Raw genomic sequence first — 15,424 nt, 5'->3', positions numbered from 1 at the left:
CTGTTTCCACTGTTTCCCCATCTATTTCCCATGAAGTGATGGGACCAGATGCCATGATCTTCGTTTTCTGAATGTTGAGTTTTAAGCCAACTTTTTCACTCTTCTCTTTCACCTTCATCAAGAGGCTTTTTAGTTCCTCTTCACTTTCTGCCATAAGGGTGGTGTCATCTGCATATCTAAGGTTATTGATATTTCTCCTGGCAATCTTGATTCCAGCTTGTGCTTCTTCCAGCCCAGCATTTCTCATGATGTACTCTGCATAGAAGTTAAATAAGCAGGGTGACAGTATACAGCCTTAATGTACTCCTTTCCCTATTTGGAACCAGTCTGTTGTTCCATGTCCAGTTCTAACTGTTGCTTCCTGACCTACATACAGGTTTCTCAAGAGGCAGGTCAGGTGGTCTGGTATTCCCATCTCTTGAAGAATTGTCCACAGTTTATTGTGATCCACACAGTCAAAGGCTTTGGCATAGTTAATAAAGCAGAAATAGATGTTTTTCTGGAACTCTCTTGCTTTTTCCATGATCCAGCGGATGTTGGCAATTTGATCTCTGGTTCCTCTGCCTTTTCTAAAACCAGCTTGAACATCAGGAAGTTCACGGTTCACGTATTGCTGAAGACTGGCTTGGAGAATTTTGAGCATTACTTTACTAGTGTGTGAGATGAGTGCAATTGTGACGTAGTTTGAGCATTCTTTGGCATTGCCTTTCTTTGGGTAGAGGTTTATAAAGGCAAAACTCCCAACATTCCGTGAATTGTCAAGAATCATAGTTGGATATGGCAAGTAAGAGTTCCTGTTAAGTAAGCAATGGTTGGGGTCCAAAATTGTCGCACTGTTAAAAGGGGAGACCTTGAGAACATAACACTGCAACTGTCAGGTATTGCTTTAAGTAGAGCTTATCCTGTCCTTGGGTCTCATACAGGTCAAAGAAAAATCAAGTTCTCAGAGGTACAAAGATAAGCTTGAGACTAGATCCTCAATAGCCTCCTGACTTCATTTTTGTATGTCTGAACTGTGATTACTCCATTATAATTTCAGTTTGTCATCAAGAGCAAGGAAGAGAGATTTTACCCAGAACAACAGTGTGGATTCATTGGAGGATCAGAGGCACGGGCTTCATTAAACAGACCCGCAGCACTGAACCACCAGTACACACAGACCCAAACAGGAGATGAGAATTAGGGTCATGAAGATCTAAATATCACTGGAAGGATAAACATCACTAGATCACTAATGGCAGTGTTTTACCATCACATGTTCTACAAAGATATCATATATGTTTACATTGATTAGTGCAGTTATTTCTAAGATCTTTTAGTAGGGAGAAATAAATTTTTGTCAAGAACTAATTACAAAATGTTTTATCCCTCATGTTTGCATAGATTCATGTTTTATTCACCATGTAAGAGAAGATTTTCACACCGATGATATCTCTTTACTCTTTCAATTACCTTTGCCTGACATGGACAGAAAAACCATAGCCTTGACTAGATGGACCTTTGTTGACAAAGTAATGTCTCTGCTTTTTAATATGCTGTCTAAGTTGGTCATAACTTTCCTTCCAAGGATCAAGCATCTTTTAATTTCATGTCTGCAATCACCATCTGCAGTGATTTTGGAGCCCAGAAAAATAAAGTCAGCCACTGTTTCCCCACAAGCAACCATTCAGTTCACCAGGGTCACCACATACTGAGTATGAACCTTGATTCAATATTTTGTGACTCATCCCAGTTACTACATTTCCAAATATATTTATTTGGTTAATAATTACTAAACTGGTTGACTAAAATGGGTGTCAGAAAAGTTTAGTTTTGTAACCTGTAAATTTGATTGAGTCATAAAATCATCAATTCTGTCTTCTCCAAATATTGGTATTAGTACTTGTACCTTACACCAACCTCATTACACTGTCAGCTGACTTTTCAACAGAAATTCTGCAAGCTAGAAGAAAGTGTCATGATACACTCAATTTTTTTTTTTAATGTGATGAAAAGAAAGAACCCACATCCAAGAATACTCTACCAGATTTATAAAGACTCAAAAATTTCACAGATAAGCAAAGGCAAAACAATTTCAGCACCACCAAATCAGCATTACAAGAAATAGTAGAGACTTTTCTAAGGGAAAGGCTACAACTAGAAACAGAAAACTTACAATGGAAAAAGCTCACTGCCAAAGGCAAACATACAGTAAAGTTATTTTTTAAAGTGCTGCATTTACAGAGAAGTCATAATTGAGAACTGCAATAAGATATACCTAAATGATTAAAACCCCTAGATGTCATTACCATTTGCCAGAATTATAGGCCTGGGCCCTGAAGTGACTCTCAGACATGTCTGTGAGGCTGTACATATAAAAACTGTCCAATTAAGTGAAAACAAATATCAATGTTTCATGACCCATAAGGGTCATTCCCACCCTGTTCAGTTGCTATAGAAAAGACATTGTTCTCTAAATCTTTTAGGAAATGACTCAGAACTATCCTTTGTGATTTCTGAATCGAACACAAAGTGCAGGATAGAGTATTAATCTTGTAGTATTATATCCAACACTAGGATACTCTGTCCTTGAAAATGAAAGATTTTAAAATATTTCAATGTACTGTACTCATATTACATTTGCCTATGTATAAAATAGTTAACGGTGATATATTTAAGATCATTTAAAAATCAAAATACAGTAACTATGGTTCAGGCTGAAGGAGGAAACAGACAGAGCTGGACTCCATCTTAGGCCTGTTCATGCTGATGAAGCTCGGCCACCTCTCCAATGGACTCTGAACTCTGTGCTTAGTGCCTATGGAAACTACAATGGAAGGATAAGACCCCCTCTGGACAGGGGAATCTTGAAGTTCACATCCAGGTTACTCATCGCCTAAGAGAAAACATACTCTAATCACCCCTGCCTCCGGACAGGTCATAAATTCTTTCTGTATCTATCAGGATGTAACTTCAGGCTTATTGATCATTAACTGTTTGAACACCTAACACATGGATGATGGGGTTACTGTGATTGTGTTTACCCTTTCTTTGTTTTATGTAAGTCTCAAGGAAATTGGGGTGGTGGGTTCAGACACGTACACATGGGGTATAGAAGATTTTCACAAATGCTGGTCAGGGTCCTTGGCTAAGAGGAGACTCTGCCTTGGGCCCGCCGGTGTAATAAACTGCACTCCACTATCTGCATTGCCCTTCTGAGTGAGTTTGTTTCCCAGAACGTATGGCTATAACATTTGCTGCATTGGCCGGGAACCTCCTCGCTTTGAGGAGACAGGTCTCATTTGAGGCTACCCTGAGGCTTTGTGGCTTGAATCTCCTACAGGGGGGAAGGCGCCTCACCCCTCTGGAAGAATTCAGCCTTTCAACCCCCAGTTTCTTCACTTTGGCAGGTAGTGAACTGCAGCAAGGGAACTGAGTGCTCAGATGAGGAGGAACCCACCCGGCAGGGTGGAAGAGGGGACCTGATCACCTCCCTGGGAGGGACTAGAAGGGGCACGGACCCACAGGGGCCTGCAGTAGGCAGGCAGCATCAATTGCTTGGTACACAGGTCGACAAGCGTGCTAGGGTTTGGGAAGGAAATTTGTGAAGGTCATTTAGGTGTGTCCACGCCATCTCAGGGAAAGTTATTACCAGCGATCGCCAGGGCATTTTTAGGATAGGAAACTGGTCCTTGTATGCTCATATTCTGCCCTCCCCCAGGAGGTGTCCCATTTGCTGTGAAATTCTTGACCCCCCCCCCCCAGAATTGTTAGGCTAGAAGAAGGGGATACATAAGTGAGTATGAATTGGCTTTTCCAGAGATGGCCTAGGACATGGGATATTTAACCCATCTGTGTTTTCATCTGCACCTGATCAAGCCCACCAAAGCAGAACGGACTTTAAGGGAGAAACAGTCTTGGACCACTTGGTGTTCTGGTTCGGCTGTGCTGACTGGCAGGTGAAGGCATGCCAATCCCCCTTCTCCCTCTGGGATCTGGCAGGTAAGGCTCTTCTCACCCCAATTAGGAAGGAGGCAGAATGGCAATTTAAGTGTCATTGAGTGGAATTATCAGAAGTACATAGGGTACTGAGAACTTCGTAGACAGAACGAAAAGGAAAAGTAGAAGAAGATCTGAGAAAGTAAGCAAGATAGGAGGAAGTGAATCTAAGCCAACTGTATTGGAGTGCATGATTAAAAATTTTAAGAAGGGATTAGGAGGAGACTATGGGGTGAAGATGAAGCCTAACCGCCTCCAAATACTCTATGAGGGCAAATGGCCCTCTATGGGAGTAGGATGGCCACCAGAGAACACCATGAACTTAAAAATAGTGGAAGCAGTCTATACAGTAGTCACAGGAGAGCCAGGACACCTGGATCAATATCCATATATAGACTCATGGCTAGGATTAGCTCAAGACCCTCCTACTTGGACAAGGTTCTGTATCCAGAAGAGAAAGGGGAAAATATGACAAAAAATGACTGATGATAAAAAAGGAAATTCTACAGGATTTGGACGGGGACGACCTGACCCCTCCCCCATACTGGATAATGACGCTCCTGCCTCAGTGCTCCACCAGGACCGAGGCCACCTTACTGCCCAATCCAGGGCCAGGTGAAAACCTGCAGCAGCCGCTGCTCCTCCACCAGCTCTCCCTGAGGTCGTAGAGCCACCACCTCGGCAGGCTCCGATCCCGGTGACAGAAACCTCTGCCCAACACTTCCAGGATCCGGCTCCAGCCAAACCGCCCAAGCTATACCCGCCTCTCCTGGTGAGTACTGACAAGAAGCGGAGGGAGACGTTGGAAGTAAGCAGAGACTGTACTCTGCCAGAGAGCTGGAGGGAACGAAAGAGAACAGACAAGAAATTTACAATGCTAGCTGCTGCTCTGGGAAAGTCTATCTCGGGCCCTCCGGAAAACCTCCTCTGCCCCAGGGACAGGACAGTCCTTCAACCAGTCCCAGTGGAGGCCCCAGGCCCCGTTACAGCCAAACCAGTGTGCCTGGTGCCAAGCTTTTGGCCACTGGAAGAATGAATGCCCTAAGGCAAGGAAGGAAGAGGAAGCTCCTGCAGTTGTGGGGCTTGCTCACTTGGAAATTAAATAGGGCTGCCAGGGCTCAGAGATATAAGGTCCCCAAGAGCCCATGGTAACCTTAAAAGTGGGGGACCAAAACATTGACTTCATGGTGGATACAGAAGCAGAACTGTCGGTAGTAACAAAACCTGTGGCACCACTCTCCAAAAAGACTACCGCTTAACTGGTGTATCAGGAGAAGCGATGATTAAATCGTTTTGCCAGCCCAGAAAATGTCAGATGGGAGGGGCACAAAGTGATTCATGAATTCCTCTACATTCCTGAGTGCCCAGTACCCCTGTTGGGAAGAGACTTGCTCTCCAAACTAGGAGCACAAGTGACTTTCTCCCCTGAGGAGAGGTCCACCTTCCAGATGGACACTATGACTTATTTGCTCTCTCTCAATACCACCCCAAGATGAGTGGAGGTTGCATGATCCTCCTAAGGAAGAACCAGGTGGGCTGGAAGAGCATGAGAGCGAGCTAACTCAATTATTCCCTGAGGTCTGGGCGGAAGACAACCCCCCTCTCCCCCCAGGCTGGCTAAACATCAAGCCCCAGTGATAATAGAACTCAAACCAGGCACCATTCCGGTTAGAAAGCACCAGTACCCGCTACCAATAGGGGCCTGGGCCGGCATACTGCCCCACATCAATAGATTAAAACAAGTGGGCATTCTAGTAGAGTGCCAGTCGGCTTGGAATACGCCGATCCTGCCAGTCAAAAAGTAAGGAGGACAGGACTATAGGACTGTACAGGATCTCAGGCTAGTCAACCAGGCTACTGTGACTTTACACCCCACTGTTCCAAACTCCTATACTTTACTTAGCCTCCTCCGCCGAGGACTAAAGTTTATACTCGCCTAGATCTCAAGGATGCCTTCTTCTGTGTATGTTTCACCCCAGCATCACAGCCCATCTTTGCCTTTAAATGGGAAGATCCAGTCAGGGGCACCAAACAACAGCTCATCTGGACTCCCCCACAAGGGTTTAAGAACTCCCCAGCCATCTTTGGGGAAGCCTTGGTTTCTGACCTCAACTCATTCCATCCGGAAGAGTATGGATGCTGGCTCCTACAATATGGGGATGACCTGCTGCTGGCTGCTGAGACCAAGAAAAAATGCTGGAAAAGGACAAAAGCACTGCTCCAGCTGCTGATGGAAGCATGTTACCAGGTGTCAAAAAAGAAGGCACAGATCTGCAAGGTAAGGTAAGGTAAGGTATCTGGGGTTTGTTTTAAAGAAGGACACAAGGTTCCAGACCCTAGTTGGGTCCTATATACCAATGACCCTAGCCTGATAAAACAAGGACAACAGCTGTCAGGTTAGCCAAAGTGGAAGGGGCCATCAAGACTGAAAAGGGATAGTGGGAATTGCCAAGTGGCAAATTATTGGTACCGGAGGAGCTGGCACACAATCTGGTAAGCCAAACACACCAAGCGACCCACCTAGGCATGCTGCCTGCTCACAGGTTAATGCTGCCTCTCGGGTATTCAGACAAAAACCTCTGGGTTTTTGGCTGAAAAGTACGCTGCCCTTTGAACACCTGGGAGTGGACTTCACTGACATGAAACCTCACCGACACTACCATTACCTGCTGGTCATGGTATGTACGTTCTCAGGATGGGTAGAAGCTTTTCCTACCTGGACTAAAAGAGCATCCATCAGAAGTAGCCCGGTGCCTGCTTAGGGAAATAGTTCCCAGATTTGGATTTCCTACTACATTGGATCAGACAATGGCCTGGCTTTTGTTGCTGATTTAGTACAACAAGTAAGCAAAACTTTAAACATCAAATGGAAACTGCACACTGCATATAGGCCCAGAGTTTTGAGATGGTTGAATGAACCAACCGGACATTAAAGAGACTCTCCAAGTGGATCATAGAGACTGACTGCTCTTGGGTGGACTTGCTTCTGACGGCTCTGCTCAGACTCAGGATGACCCCACAGTCCCAAGGCTATTCTCCATACGAAATTGTATATGGGAGGCCCCCTCCCATAATAAAACAGGTGTCAACAAATTTGCCTCAGGTAAGGAGGGATAGGATTTCACAGCAGATGGAACTGGGTAAGGTAATAGGATCACAAAAAGTCAGACACAACTGAGCGACTGAACTGAACTGAACTGAACTGAAGGTAATAAATCGGGTAACTAAGTTTGTACAAGAAAGGATGCTGTTCCCCCTTGGGGAACAGATTCATGAGTTTACGCTTGGTGACCAAGTATGGGTCAAAGACTGGAAACATGATTTGCTAGCCCCTTGGTGAAAGGCCTTATGTTATTCTAACTACCCCTACTGCAGTTAAAGTTGCAGGTATTGTCTCTTGGATCCATCATACGAGGGTGAAGAGAACATACCACACAGACCCAAAAAACGCTGAGTGGACTGCACAGAGGGACCCTGCTGACCGTCGAAAGACTAAGACCATGTTTAAGAAGAAGGAAAAGAAGATCCTGGACGAGCCCCTTCAGGATGAAGCCGCACCATCTACTCCTGCTGCTTGGCCTCATCAACGTGATTTTGAATTTAACTTCCATTTCAACTCAGGACAATGTTTTCATCTCATGGGCACATTCCTACACAGACTTCCACAACACTTCCAACTGCAGGGGATGTAGGGCTATGCCTCTGTCAGTGATGGATGGACTTCCTTGGTGGGTGTCGCTGCTCTGCCAAGGAGATTTTAAACCACTCTGCTCTTTTCTGGGATGACAAAAAGAGACTTTCCTCTCTTTGCCAATCATAACCTCTCCTTGCTCTCTTGGTGTAAGACCTACAGTGAATAGACTCAGGTCACGGGGTTACATTTGATATAAATGCCAATGTAACAAAAGCCTAACCTACAACAAGCCCCAGTAAATCTACCTTATTTACATTCTAGGTGGACAAGATCCATGTTTCAATGGTATGAGTATATTGCTGCCTTATTTGTACCCTCTATAGGGACAACAGATATCATGATTAAAGTAGAGGCCTTGAGAAATTTCACAAAACAGGCCCTCCTAGATAGAACAAAAGTCATCCAAGCCTTAAATGAAGAGCAAATCCAAATGAGAAAAGCAGTAATTCATAATAGGATGGCTTTGGACATACTCACAGCTGCTCAAGGAAGGACCTGTGCTATAATTAAGGTTGAATGTTGTGTATACATTCCTGACTTATCTGGCAATGTATCGACTGCTTTAGATGACATGAAAAACCAGGTAAAAGCAATGTCAAATGAAAACATTCCTTTCTGGACTTCGGTCCTATCTTGGGTGAAAGGCAATTGGTGGAAATCTATATTTACCAATGTTATAGTTGCCTCGATAGTTCTGCTTTGTGGACCCTGAATTTTACAATGTATTATGAACTTCATAACCCAAAGGTTGATGTCATTCTCCCAAATTGGCAGTCAGAGAGCCAGAGTGCAATATATCCCTATGAATGATGCTCATAACATGAGTTAAGAACATCAAGACAGGGGAATGAAGGAGGAAACAGACAGAGCTGGACTCCATCTTAGGCCTGTTTGTGCTGATCATGCTCGGCCACCTCTCCAATGGACTCTGAACTCTGTGCTTAGTGCCTATGGAAACTACAATAGAAGGATAAGACCCCCTCTGGACAGGGGAATCTTGAAGATCACATCCAGGTTACTCATCGCCTAAGAGAAAACATACTCTAATCACCCCTGCCTCCAGACAGGTCATAAATTCTTTCTGTATCTATCAGGATGTAACCGCAGGCTTATATAATCAATAACTGTTTGAACACCTAACACATGAATGATGGGGTTACTGTGATTGTATTTACCCTTCCTTTGTTCTTTGTAAGTCTCAAGGAAATTGGGATGGTGGGTTCAGACACGTACACATGGGGTATAAAAGATTTTCACAAATGCTGCTCGGGGTCCTTGGCTGAGAGGAGACTCTGCCTTGGGCCCGCTGGTGTAATAAACTGCACTCCACTATCTGCATTGTCCTTCTGAGTGAGTGTGTTTCCCGGAACGGGTGGCTATAACAAGGCCTCCAAAATGAAGCCACACAGTCATTACGGGTGTGTTCAGACATGTTCCTGCATTACTAAGAGCTTGAATTCCCAACTGTGGCAAACCAAGGACTCCACCAACCATTTCAAAACAATATCTGCTAGCAGGTGCTTGCTGCAGTTTTGTATTTTCAAAGTTTCCCACCTGCTTCACAACAATATAACTGTTTTGAACCCATCCGATTCTTGCTTACAAGCATTCTTACATCTTGTCATCTACAGTTCTAATTCCTGTCAAAACATTTATCTATCCCTGTGTTTTTTTGCCTTTATAAATTTCCCCATTTTGTAGTCTGGAAGAACACAATTTAAGTGCTTCTTGGATCTCTGTCTCCTGGGCAACAGTCCTAACAAACCCCAAACAAACACCTCTTGATTTCAACCAGATCTACATTCTTGGAATTCTTGGTTAACACTAACCTAATTCAAACATCTTGAATGACCAAAGACATAAGTATATAATTAAATGTACATGACCTTTACCTTGAAATCCCATGTCTACCCAACCAAAATAAACATTGGAAGATAGAGATTGTAATTTTATATATTTCAAATGAGAGAAAGGAAGATTCTGGGTGAACAGAAATGTCCAATGTCATATAGCTTATAATTAATAAGACTAGGATTCAAACTGAGACCTTCTGATGCCCACTGTGATGCTTTCTCATATATACCACAGCTGCCTCAAGAATAATTTCAGAAAAACAAAACCAAACCCCTAAAATATTACTCTGAATATGCACCCAACTGATGGTTCACAAAGTAACAGGCTTCACAATAAATAGATGTCCCTGGACTCCAAGGAAAAAAAGGTCACAGATTCTCAAGAGATTAAACCAAAATTAGGGATTCTCCCCCTCTCCATCACCAAACAGGTAAAACTTGCTCAAGTAACTGAGGGAAGAGCCAATCTCAAGAATTTAGGTGGAAGGCTTGAGAAATCATGGCTTAAACCTCCCAGTTGCCGTAAGATACAACCTTTCTGTTGCCTTTTGAAGTCTGTCTTTATCAGATATAATGGAATACGTATGCACAGTGTTAATCAAAGTTTGAGAAAAGACCTGACTGAAGTAAAACGTGTTTCTGAGGGGTTTCTTAGGACTGCAGTATGAGAGACAGATTCAAGAAGCAGTTGAATGGTGCTTCCATCAGACTACAAAATGAGGGAGGCTTATAAGGGCAAAACCTATAAAATTCCATAAGTTGTCTGTTAAGAAGTATAATTGGACCTGGCAAGTAAGGGTTCCCATTAAGTATGGATCAACTGGGGTCCAAAATGGTTGCAGAGTTGAAAGTGGAGACGTTGAGACTGAGTGCAACTGGCAGGTGTTGCTCTGAATAGGGCTGATCCTCTCCCTGGGTCTGATGCAGGTAAAAGAAACGTCGAGTTCTAAATGGTGCAGAGACAGTTCTTTGGCCAAATTCTCAATGGCCTCCTGACTCCCATTTTTGTACACCTGAAGTGTGATTCCTGTTGTTGTTCAGTTGTTCAGTCGTGTCCGACTCTTTGTGACCCCATGGACTGCAGCATGCCTGACCCCATGGACTGCAGCACCCCAGGGCTCCCTGTCCCTCACCATCTCCCAAAGTTTTCCCAAGTCCATGTCCATTGCTAGCATAATAGGAAAGCAATTGATTATTGCCTGTTCTCTACCAAATACTGAAACCATGCTAAAATTGCTTCTTAGATGTTTTTTAATTCTTTGAGATTTTATACTTATATAATCACATTATTGTCAAACAAAAATAGTTTTATTTCTTCCTTCCAAATCTGTATAACTGTTATTTCTTTTTCTTTTCTTATTGCATGAAAAGATGAAAAGTTCTAGAGACCAGCTGTATAACAGTATGATTATAGTTAACAATAGTCAGTACTGTAGTATTCACTTAATAACTTGTTAAGATGGCAGATCTCAGGTGTTTTTTACTATAAATTTTTGAAAGGTGTTGGGAAGAAATGGTAGGACATAGATTAAAGAAATATGTAGCTTGCAGCTTCTATGCCAGGCTCCTTTAGACATCCCAGGGCTCTAAGTTTTAAAACAACATTTATTTTAGCTAGACTGGCAGAGGTAACTTGGAAAAGCCATGGGTATTTCTTTATCTATATGTGAGTCACAGGTAAAATCTGATTTGGTGTCTTTTGTTTCACTTAATACAGAATAAAGAATTTTCGAATAGTGGAATTTGTAATATAAGCTTAAAATTAGACTCAATGTGACAAACACTTTACAGGTTACTACATCTGGTTGTGGGAAGTAAATAATTACCACATATTTGTTACCAAAATTCAGTAAAGATGGGGCAAAGTTTGCAAGTTGAAAAGATAATCAAATTGGATTTAGAGAAGACAGATAAGCAGGTGTTGATAATGTTGAAATCTAGTTAAATAAAACATTTTATAATGGTGTTTTTGGAGAATTATGACATAGCAAATATTTATTCAAAACATATATATCAATACAGTGAGTATTGAAAACAGGAAATGAGAGGGTAACTTCTCTCATAGCTCAGTTGGTAAAGAATCCACCTGCAATGCAGGAGACCCCAGTTCAATTCCTGGGTTGGGAAGATCCTCTGGAGAAGGAACAGGCTACCCACTCCAGTATTCTTGGGCTTCCCTTGTGGCTCAGCTGGTAAAGAATCCACCTGCAATGTGGGAGACCTGGGTTCTATCCCTGGGTTGAGAAAATCCCCTGGAGAGGGGAAAGGCTACCCACTTCAGTATTCTGGGCTGGAGAATGCCATGGACTGCATAGTCCACGGGATAGCCAAGAGTTGGACACGACTGACTGACTTTCACTTTCACAACGGGTAGGAAGACCAGAGGACCCCAAGCGGCAGGAAGAAATAAACTGCAAGTGGCAAACGTTTTTTCCCCTCTCTACACAACATCCAGAAAACTAAGATCATGGCATCTGGTCCCATCACTTCATGGCAAATAAATGTGGAAACAGTGACAGACTTTTTTGGGGGGAGCTCCAAAATCACTGCAGATGGTGATTGCAGCCATGAAATTAAAAGACGCTTGCTCCTTGGAAGAAAAGTTATGACCAACCTAGACAGCATATTAAAAAGCAAAGACATTACTTTGCCAACAAAAGTCCACCTAATCAAAGTTATGGTTTTTCCAATAGTCATGTATGGATGTGAGAGTTGGACTATAAAGAAAGCTGAGCACTGAAGAATTGATGCTTTTGAACTGTGGTATTGGAGAAGACCCTTGAGAGTCCCTTGGACTGCAAGGAGATCCAACCAGTCCATTCTAAAGGAAATCAGTCCTGAATGTTCACTGAAAGGACTGATGCTGAAGCTGAAACTCCAATACTTTGGCTGCCTGATGCGAAGAACTGAGTCATTTCAAAAGATCCTGATGCTGGGAAAGATTGAAGGCAGGAAGAGAAGGGGACAATGGAGGATGAGATGGTTGGATGACATCACCAACTCAATGGAGGTGAGTCTGAGTGAACTCCAGGAGTTGGACAGGGAGGCCTGGCGTGCTGCGGTTCATGGGGTCGCAAAGAGTCAGACATGACTGAGTGACTGAATTGACTGACAGACTGACACAAAATTAAAAGAGGCTTCTTTTAATTCTGTGTTGGCATACCTGGTTCTGCCTTGAGCTAACTGGTGCCTTTTTCTTATGGAAATGATCTTCTTAAGCTATGTTAGAGAAACTATGTTTTGGAATCTGCCTTTCTTCAAAATGGTTCTGCCCAAGTCTAAATTTTTTTCTTTTCTCAAACCTTGGGCTGATAATGGCTCAACAAGCTAGTATTCCTAGTCAATTGTTTTATGGCCGAGGGATTACACGATCATGCCATCCTATGTCAAAAATGCATACTGTGGAAGAGGGGCCTGGTGAAACTCCCTCAGCCTTGAGATGTCTCTCTTATCTGATAAATAGCTTTCTAACAGGCATAAAGTCAGTTCAGTTCAGTTCAGTTGCTCAGTCATGTCCAACTCTTTGCGACCTCATGGACTGTGGCACGCCAGGCCTCCCTGTCCGTCACCAACTCCTGCAGTTTACTCAAACTCATGTCCATTGAGTTAGTGATGCCATCCAACCATCTCATCCTCTGTTGTCTCCTTCTCCTCCCGCATAAAACACCTTGCTAAAAACTTGCAAGGGGGCACTCTTTCTGTCCCCTTCTGATATCTATGTCAGAAGCTTTCCCTATCTCTATTATACTTTCCCTATCTCTAGAAGTCTGCTATGCAAAAGCTCCAAGTAGTCAAGCCTTGTCTGATCCCAGGTCAAAATTCTCCTCTGGAGGTCATGAATCCTGGCCTAACACACAGTTTGCAGTAGCAACCTTTCAATAAGAATGCTGATATTTTCTAGAAAGTGTGACCAGAACAATTCTATCAGTCAGAAGTGTAGCTTTGGGCCCTGCACATACTCTCAGCCATTTCTGTGAGGCTGAACATATAAATCTCGTTCAATTAAGTGAATGCACATGACATTTGTTTCATGCTCCATAAGGGTATGTGGAGGTCATCCCCACCCTGTCAAGTTAACAAGTATTCCCTGTTGAAAGCCTCTGAAATAGACAACCTATATTTATGCAATGAAAAATATTGTTCTCTGAGTTTTCCAGGAAATGATTTGAAACTATTCTTTGTGATTTGTGACGTGAAAACAAAGTTCAGGAGAAAGTATAATTAAATGACCTTTAAACCCACACTGTGTGCACAATCATGGGTGTACATACGACAATCAGCATGGCTACACAAAAGCTCCCTTGGCTTCCTCTTCTTCACACCCCTCCCTTTCAAAGAAGGGCTGCAATCATGATCCATAGGAAAGATGTGGCCACTCCTGAAATGCTTCCAAGGATGTCACTGGAGAAGAGAGCAGTGTGTTAAGGTCATAGTTACAGAATACAGCATTACCCACCATTGGTTTTTCTCAACTCCTCCACAAGGCAGCACACTTCCTCTTGAACACGGTTCTCAATGTTCCTCTTCCCCATCCCCAAATTCTGCAGGATCATGAGGGAAAAGTACTGGGTCTCTTTCCAATTCTTCCCATTGCTGAAGAGGATTCCTACACCAGGAAAAGAAACAGAAACTAGTAGGGAAAGAGGAGTGAGCTGACAGTTGGCAGCCTTTCTGGTGGATCCAGCTCTGATGGAATGCTCCTCAAATCCCTCTTTTCCATCCTCCCAACCAAAATTAAAAGATGCTTACTCCTTGGAAGGAAAGTTATGACCAACCTAGATAGCATATTCAAAAGCAGAGACATTACTGTGCCAACAAAGATTCATCTAGTCAAGGCTATGGTTTTTCCTGTGGTCATGTATGGATGTGAGAGTTGGACTGTGAAGAAGGCTGAGCGCTGAAGAATTGATGCTTTTGAACTGTGGTGTTGGACTCTTGAGAGTCCCTTGGACTGCAAGGAGGTCCAACCAGTCCATTCTGAAGGAGATCAGCCCTGGGATTTCTTTGGAAGGAATGATGCTAAAGCTGAAACTCCAGTACTTTGGCCACCTCATGCGAAGAGTTCTCATTGGAAAAGACTCTGATGCTGGGTGGGATTGGGGGCAGGAGGAGAAGGGGACGACAGAGGATGAGATGGCTGGATGGCATCACTGACTCGATGGACGTGAGTCTGGGTGAACTCCGGGAGTTGGTGATGGACAGGGAGGCCTGGCGTGCTGTGATTCATGGGGTCACAAAGAGTCGGACACGACTGAGTGACTGAACTGAACTGAACTGAACCCCTATTGCCTGGGGCTTCCCTGATAGCTCAATTGGTAAAGAATCCACCTGCAATGCGGGAGACAAGGGTTCAATCCCTGGGTTGGGAAGATCCACTGGAGAAGTGATAGGTTACCCACTCCAGTGTTCTTGGGCTTCTCTTGTGACTCAGCTGGTAAAGAATCCACCTGCAATGCAGAAGACCTGGGTTCTATCCCTGGGTTGGGAAGATATTCAGATACCCACTCTGATATTCTGGCCTGAAGAATTCCATGAATTCTGCAGTCCATGGGGTCACAAAGAGTTGGACACGACTGAGCGACTTTCAGTTTCACCCCTATTGCCAATCCAGAGCACGTGCACATGCACACCTACCATGTCCTCTTCTAGTTTTCTCGTTCACTGGGAAACTGTATCTTCCAGAAAACTCCTCTCCCAGATCAATCAGTGCTTCCTGCAGGGCTTCGTATCCATGCAAAACCACCGTGGGCTTCATGCCAAAATACACAGTGAACACAGGGCCACAGACTTTTGAGAGCTGGGAATGGAGATGCATGTAAGCAAAAGAAGTCTATATGTGATATTATATTGTGCCTGATGCAAAATGTATTATCATCCTACAATTGTGCTTTGATTCTGC

General features: G+C 43.5%; 1 long non-coding RNA gene across 1 annotated transcript; it reads left to right on the top strand.

Annotated features, from left to right (window-relative positions):
* The first annotated feature begins 249 nt into the window (after positions 1 to 249).
* LOC112444508 (uncharacterized) lies at positions 250 to 1,350 on the top strand. Its single transcript, XR_003032837.2, has 2 exons — positions 250 to 784; positions 1,040 to 1,350. It is a non-coding gene; the product is annotated as an uncharacterized lncRNA (long non-coding RNA).
* The last annotated feature ends 14,074 nt before the right edge of the window (positions 1,351 to 15,424 follow it).

Source organism: Bos taurus, chromosome 26 (assembly GCF_002263795.3).
Source record: "Bos taurus isolate L1 Dominette 01449 registration number 42190680 breed Hereford chromosome 26, ARS-UCD2.0, whole genome shotgun sequence".
NCBI lineage: Eukaryota > Metazoa > Chordata > Mammalia > Artiodactyla > Bovidae > Bos > Bos taurus.
The sequence above is the reverse complement of the archived record's forward strand: the minus strand, read 5'-3'. Positions and strand labels throughout refer to the sequence as shown.